The 10000-nt window shown below is 39.8% G+C and overlaps 1 pseudogene; it reads right to left on the bottom strand.

The window, feature by feature from the left end:
* Window positions 1-2591, bottom strand: part of LOC137977538 (uncharacterized) — an 8354-nt pseudogene extending 5763 nt beyond the window's left edge.
* Between the last annotated feature and the right edge of the window lie 7409 nt (window positions 2592-10000).

Here is a 10000-nt window from a genome sequence, read left to right as displayed (position 1 = left end):
TTTTCGCCAAGCTGAATAAATTTCTCCATTTTCACAGCACTAACGTTCCACGGCTCTTTCACTCGCTACAACTTTTTTTTCACAGCGCAGCTACTTCCTTCCAAGTTGTGATCCTTTCCTGGTTTCTGTAGTCGGCAAACAAATGAATTCCTCTCCCGGACAGTCCCCCAATGTTACGAGTTCGAATGTTTTGAGGAAAGGTAGCTTGCAAACTAAACTGAACGCAGGGTTGTCGGAACAACAACAAGAAGATTTATTCCAAAAATGAACGTAGTTTCCACGAAGTAAACTCTTAACAACACGTACTCAATAAACTTACACGGCCTCCGCCAACTTGAACAAACAGCTTCTGTCACACTTGACTAAACACGGCTAACGCCAACTCTCTTCGCTTGTGAAAAACTAGTTAGAAAAACACTCCGCTTGGACTCGTCTACTTATATACTCTGACAAGAAACTTCTAGAACTTTCTAAATTAGTAATCAATCTAATTATAGAAAGGTTACAAAACACACCGATTTAGAAACGCTTACGTACAAACCTAAATATAAACAAACTACGAACTCTCGCGAAGCTTCTAGACAGTAAGGCTAGTCACGCAATGCTATTTTTCGTAACATCCTTAAAGAAAAGCCACTCTTATTTTAAAAAAAAAAAAAATATATATATATGCAGATAATATCAGTCAGAAAAAAAAGAAAAACAAAAACAACCAAATTAAAAATTACGAAAACTAAGAAATTCTGGCGGTCACATTCTCGATTCTAATGTCTGTTTCCTGAAGGTCTACATTCCTTCTTCTTCCTCTGGAACCTCTAAGGCAGAGGAGAGCTGAGCGGAGGATAGCAAACGATACTTTTGCTCTTAGCCAGGACACGGTGCTGGCGTAGTCCTCTCCCTTCTTAATGGCAAGTAGTTCAGCTAATCTGCTGTGGTATCTCTTACATTCCTCGGCCATTCCGCCTGTGGTAGTAAAAACAAGTGGCGTAAAGGTGCCTTGCTCCACCTCCATCACCCTGCTTGCATATTGGCGATTTTTTTCATTCTCGTGTTGCCTGTAGATTTCCTTGGGGCTTAGATCTCTGTAAGAACATGCATTAGGGTGACAAACCCTGACATCGAAGAATGCAGTCCTCTGTCTCTCCCAGAAGCCACGAGCGCTAATATCTAAACGTGCATCAGGAGCTCTGTTGGCACCTCTGTTCAAAGTCTCTCCATTGATTTCCTGAAGGACCGGCTCTATTTCCACATCATTACATACCATGCTCAACATCTCTGCTTCCAGGTCACGAAGCTCATTATGACGCTGTATTATAAACCCGCCACGTCGGCATACCATTGCATGATCTACGTTGAAACGGTCCCCGCATACGCACACTTTCGGTGTGTCGGTGATTTCCCAGTCGTATCTCAGACTGATCGCGTCTCTGAATTCTCTCTTATTTAGATTGAAGTTCAAGTCTTTGATGGGAATTACTGTCAGCCAGTTCGATGCTCCCTTCTCCGTGGCTAGCTCTACAGCTCGCTTGGTTCCTGTTGGCAGAGAGGTCTTCACCCGTTTTAGCCTCTCACCCATACACTCATCCTTCTCCTTACGCGCGCTTATTTGCAGTGTTTTTACTTCTGACACATCCGGGGTGTGATGCACTTGCTCCACAATTTGCCTTACTAGGGGACTTGTGACCCTGACTGAAGCCTCATATTCTTTGGGTGAGGCTCTGACTGGATCTATAAGCCCAAGCCCTCCCAAGCGCACAGGAAGCGCAAGGAGTTCGCGCTCGGTTTCAGTTGTTGCGTGGTTCGTAATAGCTGGTATGAGGACTTCGCTTATCGCACGCTCCAAAGGCTCTAAAAAGTCGGTAATATCGGGCAGTGTCCTTAAGAAATACGTCCATCGGTGCCGTAGCCCAAAAGTGAACGCTGCATAGCTCGCCTGAGGTTGTGATAAGGCGAACTCTGCAAGTTTGGTGACCTGGTTTACCCAGTCTTCTACCTTCTCGCCCACGTACCCTTCCAGAAATGACCTCGATCCAAGAGCTGCACCTAGGTGCTTGTGGCCTTCAGAGGTGATGTTAATCGCTGTGTCACCAAATACCTACATAGCAGCGTGTTCTTTATCAGGTTTAATGATCAACCAGCACTTTTTTGCATTTGGGAAGTACCCTAACGCCGGACCACTCTCTGATAGCTCGTCCCACCATTTCCGCACATCTTTCAGAGAACCACTTCCCGTTGCATCGTCAGCAAACCAACACTGTTTAGCTGAGCCTGAGACGTGTAGACGCGTTATCAGTGGCTGGAGACTAATGGCGTACATGCTCATAGCGAGAGGGTCCCCCTGTGTGGTGCCTTCCGCTGATCTAAGTTCTTGGCCGCCTATAATGAAGAGCCTCGCAGGCTGTCTGTAGGTGTTAATCGCATAAGTAGCTATGGTTGGACATAGCACTCTTGTATTGTGCAACGCAGCAGCTCTGTTCAGGGCATTAAAGGCATTTGAGGCGTCAACAAGAAGAACAGCGTCCGTGTCATCAGCGTCGAAAATATTGCGCATTGCATGAATGGCAGCCTCACTCCCACTTTTATGGCCTGCGCATGCCTGCAGCGAGCCACTTGCGTCAACGACATCTGGTTTTGTTACTCTCAACACGCACTTCGCAATTATCCTCCGTATTACTTCACCAACCCCAATCGGCCGGACCGCGCCCTCTCCTTTGTCAATAATAATATAATAAAATATTATTAAATATAATAATAATAATAATATAATAATAATAATAATAATAATAATAGTAATAATAATAGTAATAATAGGTGCCTCTGATGAAGTCATTTATGATTTGGACAAGTGGAAAGATGATTGGTACGACTATCATTAACTTTCAATACCGATTTCTGTACAGAATTCTTCCTACTAACTTGTCTCTAACAAAATTTGGTATCAAACAGGACCCACAATGTTCCTTTTGCAGCAACGCTCCTGAAAATCTAAGTCACCTTTTCTGAGATTGTCCAAACGTTAATAAGTTTTGGAAAGTTTTGACCGATAAACTCCTTGATTGTGAACTTATCCCTTGAGACTACTTGAAAAATATCGCAGTACATATGGTGCTGCAAACCAGTAACAAAGTCCCTCAGCTAAACATGTTTTTGGCGGTCCTCAAGTCCCAATTTAAAACGAGCCCCTACTTCGAGGAAGTGGGATCCTTTAATGCTGCTCTTCAACAATGATTTTTAGTAAGCAAATTAGTATGCTTTCCCAAATTACACCCTTTCTTTTTTGGGATGCTATTGTTTATAATACGAATCAATTTTCTTTTAATTCCTTCTTGGGCACTGCCCGCTACTGATTTTCTGTTTTTCCCCATTTATTAAAACTGTATACCGGGAAAACCTCTCATCTGTCAGTTATCGCTTTATTTTTTTCCCCTCAATTTAACATGTTTACCGTCAAGCTAAGACTACCGTTATTATTATTTTTGTATTGTTTGTAACTGTAACTAGTGTTATTTAATGTATTGTAAATAATTATGTCTGCACTCAGACCTGGGAAGCCCAACATGAGAGTGTGGAGCAATTGATGGCGATGAGGATGAGGACGAGAATGAGAATAACAATGACAATAATAATTCTTCGTATGTGAAATCTAATAGTGCACCATTAATCAAGCGAGTTTCAAATACCATGACTGAGTCTTTTAGACTCGCGCATTGGCAACTTCTTGTCTGGGAACTTTGATACAATTTAATATTAAATTCATACATTTAGGCCACAACTCTCGCACTTTAGATTGGTTCTTAGTGTGCGATTTTTTTAACGTTCTTTAACACGCTAATCACCAAGAAATTACTTGATTCATGAATGAGCTAATGTAACGTGTGTTGCTTCTAAGCTTACCAGCAGGGCAGTCTGTGCACCCAGGCAAAGGACTGGTGTCAGCAATGTTAACAAACGTACCACGAGGACATGGGAGAAGCCTGAGGCCACTAGTATCATACTGCTTGGCAAATCCAGCACGATGGAAAACCTTGCGCACATACTTTTGAATTAAAGAATCTTCACTTGAGATGTCTACAAAGTCAGAGTCATCTTTCTCTGCACCCCTGAAATTCAAAATGGACGAGGCAATAATTTGTTAAAGTATCACTAAAATTCCTTTAGTATCGCCATTCCTTATTTCAGGTAACCTGTACCTTTTATGAGAAAACCAAACAATGTATCATCAATATTGTCATTGCTTCTGACGGTGTAAACTCAATTTTTTTTGTTGCCCTTGTCTAGGAGGCCGGTTACTTTAATGCAGCCTAACAAACTGTAAATTTCAAAAAATCAAGTTTCCTTCAAAACTTTCTAGAAGTCATTTTCGCAGAGAAGATAACTGTTTTCCCTTTGCTCTCGTGTTAGTGACACTGTTTTGGACAGCCAAAATGTAAATAACTTGAAACGTATTGTTTTAAAGCACGGCTGAACTCTGTTTAACTTCTAGACTCAAGTTTAACACTTGAAAATTCAAATTTGAGAACAAAAAACAGGGGCACCCAACGACTAATTTGTTGTAAAATGTATTATTATACCCCAGTTAATGAAAATAAATGTTATTAAGGCATTTTCAGGTGTTTTTCAGTGTTGCTGGGAAAACATTATCTGCTCCTTTTTCCCAGCAAGACACACAAGAAATTTCCCAGCCAGCTAGATAAAATTGGTTTGTTTCCCAGCCAACTGATCAAATTTATTTCCCAGCCAGGAATTCCGCGCGCTTTCAAATCCCTCGATCCAAAACGACCGAACAAAAGCGACAAAACCGGGGCAAAACAGGCTTTTTCCGCAAGCGCAATCACTCTGACTTTTTTTTTTAGTCGCCCTCAGTCTTCAGAGTTTCTACAGCCAGCTCGGGTTGAAATGCTAGAAAAAGTCAGTAATTCCCAGGCAAAACCTCTATCAATAACAAAATTTTCCAGCCAGCTCATCGAGACACCTGTATTTTTGCCAGCCAGCAAGATTCCTCTGGGGAACAGATAATGTGAGGAACAGATTCGTTGGGTGCCCCTGAAAAAATAACCTGAAATATAACAATGATAGCAAATTTAAGTTCTTTATGGTAACCGCACATCAAACAGAATTAGGACTTAAGTTGACATAGTTTTCTCGACTTAGTTCATTATCATTTGCTCCCAAGTTCTTGAGCTTTCTCTTCCTTCTTATGTACCTAAGATATCTTACTGAAAATTGAAGAACGTTTCCCAGAAATATCCCCTACATACGTCCTAAACTAACTGTATTCTAGCGCTGAGTTATGCGTATTATAGCTAACTCAGAGGTTATAATAATAATACTTGACAGTGCTAATCACCCTTTACTTGCAGTATTGAGGAATGAATTGTGAAAGGGCACAGCTCACGAAATCAGGCTGAAAGCATACGAAAGGGCCTCTGGCTGCAGTTATATGGTCCATGTTTGATGTCAGAGCACAGCACCACAGCTAGATGTTAATTATCTGTGAGTCGATTTTCATGAGGGAGGAAAACCAGAGTACACGGAAGAAAACCCTCGAGTCAGGTTGCTCAGCCCACATGCAGACCGGGTCCAGAGTTGAACGGCGGCTTGCAGTGGTGGGAGGCCCGATAGATAACCACTAAGCCACCCTGGCTCCCTATATGTTCATATTTATGATGACAGTTTTATTCTTTCACGATCACTAGACTAGTGGCTAATAGTTCCTGGACATCAGTGACGAATGATCGACATACTGATTTGAGGCAACCATCGTAGGAAGAGGAAAAGAAGAGAAAAAGGAGCCTTTTTTACTCACCGTAGCATTTTAACCCATCATTCCGTGGGCCGTGAAATGGAAGAAGGCAGCGAGTCAGCTGAGAGTAGAAATCATGACCACCGAGGACAATCCTATTTGGTGGTCAGTAGGGATTTCAACCCGAAACATCCACATGAACTGGACCACGCTGCCGGTGCTTCGGCAGGGCATTGTTTTGTGGGTAACTCCGAGTATTTTGTTGTGAGTGAAATTCACTGATACGTATCTCTGAAACAATCGGACTTCAAGACTAAGTAGCCAAGATTGAAATAAACGGCACCGAGATGTAGAGGTTATTTTCGGTAATTCAAGGGATTTTTGAGAAGTGCCTCTCCAACAATAGCATATGTTTTTTTGTTGATCGAAGCAATCCTTGTCCTTAATAATGGGGCATATGAGACGCTTGTCAAACCAGAGTTCCAATTGTCGTTTGCCTGGAAAGGATTGTGACATATCATTTATGTAACAGTGAGATTTGGGTTACCTGTGTTACTCCTCGGGGGAACTGGTAACTAGTTACTCGCCTCACGAAGACTTGCACATTGTTGGTTGGAATACGTTCTCGAAAACATAATCTTCACAGGAATTAACCATCCGTTGATTTTACATTCATCGATACGTTAAGCAAGTCTTTATCTATTATCTCCCTGAGTTTTGTAATGAAATATACTGGTTTTATAAGTATTTTCACACGATTTAGTCGAGTGACTCTTGGTGTTCACGCCATGTGACTTCACTGTTTACTTGACGCTAGTTTAAGAATATTTAAGTAATAAGTATTCAAACCATCCTTTTCGCTTCATTAGGTATTAACTGGGCGCCGTCAGGGTGAGATAAACAGTCTACTTACTTTGTGATTTTTATAAGTTAGCATATTTGTAGTTCATCAGTCTTTGCACGAAGGATTTATTTGTTAGTCGCCTAGACAATGGAATGTATTTTGATTTATAATAAAGTTTCTATATAACGCGCGCTCTCATTGGTTTAAACAGCGTGCTTTATGAGAGTACAAAGCACGGAACAAACGAAAGCCCACGCCATCATTCGCAGAAATGGCAGATGAATTTCCGAATTTTACCTTGGGTATTATTGAAGCTGTCAGTTAAAGGCTTGCTCAGATATTCTGTCAAGTGCTTTGGATGGAAGACCTCAACCGTCGCCCGGTCCAGCAGTTCTTTCAAGCTCAGAAAGTCCTCACGCTGGAGTTCTTCATTTACAAAATTCCCAACAGGTTTTCAGATTCCAGCCGCAAGCAATGAAGAGTTTGTTTTCCAGTTGTCATGTCGGAAACGTGCAGGTTTTTATGGGCAACAATTCGGCCGGTTTTCACTGAACTTAATCATTTAGATCCTCTTTTTTGCTGTTTTTTACGGACTGAAACCGAACATTGAGGCACTTGTTTTTCCATAAATTCGAATTTTGTGTGATTTCTGTCAAGCCACTTTCCAGTTGATTGATGTTTTGACAAGCCTTTGTTTCATTAACCAATCAAATAATCTTAAACATTCTTACAAGCGCTCTGATTGGTCCAAAGTAGCGTGCTTTACGAATATTTTAGGTTTCTTGTTGTCTACAATAAACAACTCGATGATGTTTGAGTCACCAGCCTTACATTTACACATTTCGTTCAACATCGATCCGCCTTCCTGGATTCCCTTTATGATCCCAAATTAGAAGCATTTACGGTATGAAATTTTTCTTTGTTTTCATCGCCATAATCCGATACTTTAAACTGTCATCTAATGAGATATTGTCCATTTTCAGAAAGTTTTAAGATAAAGTTCCCATCTGATCGTAAAACTCAGATTGAAATTGAATTCCACCATAAAAGTCAGTGGATTTTTTACGGGTCACTGATCTGACCGGTTTCGATAGTTTCAAACATATAAAACATTCTGCGTTTCATTAAGAAATGGCACGGCGATAGCGAAAATACATTTAGAGAACCTATACATAATAAATTCATGCAGTAAAGTATAAACTATGCAAAATTTTAAGCGTCTTTTCGATATAGATGGCATCTAATAAAACTTACAGCACTGTTGATGTAAAGGCAAATATCTACATTTTCAGTCAATCTTCCTCGAGTGAATTATGAAGTTCTTCAAAATAACAGATGCAAGTGGGCAGAGAAAATTCTTGATTTCAGCGAGTAATTTGAGGGCGTTAAAGGAAAAAGGTAAGAGATGTCTTTTACATATTTTCGTTTGTGTATTTCAGACAGAAAAATATACTTATATATAATATTTAGATATTAGATACTGATTATATATACTTTGCTGGGGATTTGTGTTTTTATAAATGGTGTAACAGTACTGTTCTGTTCCGTCCACAACAAATACAGTGATCAATGTCTTTTTCTTTGTCTCTTCGTAAATAGGACAAGCTAAACTATCTTTCAACTGTCCTGTTAGAGATCTTCGGGTTTGCCTTGAAGATGAGTCAATTATTGATGACGAAGATGTATTTGATACCTTGCCGAATAACACCGTCATTATGTTTCTGTGTGGGCAGCAACATCACAAGGAAAGTTCTGCACAAAAACAAAACACAGCTCAACAGAGATTGACATTTCAAGATGGAAAACTAAGTGTACGAAAACCAACTGAGGAGGTAATTTATTTCATCTTATCAAATCTTTTGTCACATTATTTTTCAACATGGCTTGAAAGGCTTGAAAGGCTTGACCAGAATTGTGAAACAAGGACAACATGGAAAGAGTTTATGCTTTTTAGATATAGAAATTTAGTCATCCTATAGACTACTTAAGCTGAAAGGAATGTAAAAAAAAAGGTAGTATTGTGCTCATATCTTATGAATGTATGTAAGTGTAATTACATACATTTACTGTATAGCAAAAAGCACGGTAGTAGGGTTTGTCTTAAAAGTCTTCAAAGTCTAGGGTAAAAAAGTGTTAACTTACATGGTACACGTATTTACATGGTACACGTTGCTCTCATATAAATAGATCTGAACCAAAGTTCATTAATTGCATTTCTAACTCTCTTATGTGTCACTTTCACTTTGTTGTAAAAGAGACATGAAAATGGCAGACGTTTGACTTCTATTACCAGGAAATGGTTGAAAAACATGATGACGACTCTTGAACTGTTCGTGAAAAGGCGATAATATTCCCTAATGCCAAAAAAACTATGAAGTTGCTGTAAATGAGGTAGCAGTGGAACTTGCCTTGCGAGACTCCAGTCTTTTACTGCAAAGAGGTAAGTTGTTTCTGTTTTTGTCGAAGAGTACTTTCATGGAGTACTTAAGGCAATTTTTTTAGTTAATTACGTTAACGGACTAAATTCAATTCAAAAGGCAATTTAAATGGTTAAAGAGAAAACTACTTGTACAGCTTTTGTTAGCAAAAGGCATGCTACATTTCATAGCCATTTTAAATAGGTTGGCTAAAATTGACCACTTTTATTTTAGGTGAACTTTATATGAAAGCACAAGAAAGGGTTCGACAAAGTGGATACAATTCAAGAAAGGTTTTTCAAGGTCGAAGAGGAGTGGTAGTAGTGAACTATAGAGTAGTAGCAGTGATGAGAGGAGAAAAAGATAAAAAATTAACAAAGAAGAGCGCCAAAGAGAGATATCCAACACCAAAACAACGCTGAGCAGTATTGAAGATCAAATACGTATCAAGCAACTACGAATTGAGAAAGCCAAGTCAATAAAAGATTTCAAGTTATGTGATGAGTTGTCAACTAATACTAGAACCCTTTAAAGGAAAAACATAAAAATGAGAGACAACTGGCAATTTTTCAGAAAATGGAGGGAAACGCTGAATGGTATCGCAAAAAAGCACCGAAGAGGGCTAACGAAAATGAGAAGGTTCCTAAAATTGAGGAGGTTCCAAAACCAGCCAACACTATGATGAAATTTGTAACAAAAGGGGTGGCCAAAAGTGATAAAGTCATAAAGAGGAAACAGAACCAACTACCAAGTCTGCAGGTACTGCCGAAGCCCAAGCTGCGCAACTTCAATTTAGCCAACAAGACAAGGAACATAATGCCAGCTCTGGTGGGGATAAAGAGATTTTGTCTTCATCAAGTTCAGATAGTCCCGATAAACATTTCCAGATATCCCCTCTTCCAGTGGAAGAGGGGATCATGTCATTGTAAACACTTACAGAGAATAGAACAGATATGTTTGTCAGAATGCAAATCACTGAAGGAAAACATTCACGTT

The sequence above is a fragment of the Montipora foliosa genome, chromosome 1, assembly GCF_036669935.1.
Source record: "Montipora foliosa isolate CH-2021 chromosome 1, ASM3666993v2, whole genome shotgun sequence".
NCBI classification, from domain to species: Eukaryota; Metazoa; Cnidaria; class Anthozoa; order Scleractinia; family Acroporidae; genus Montipora; species Montipora foliosa.
This window is presented reverse-complemented; position numbering and strand designations above follow the sequence as displayed.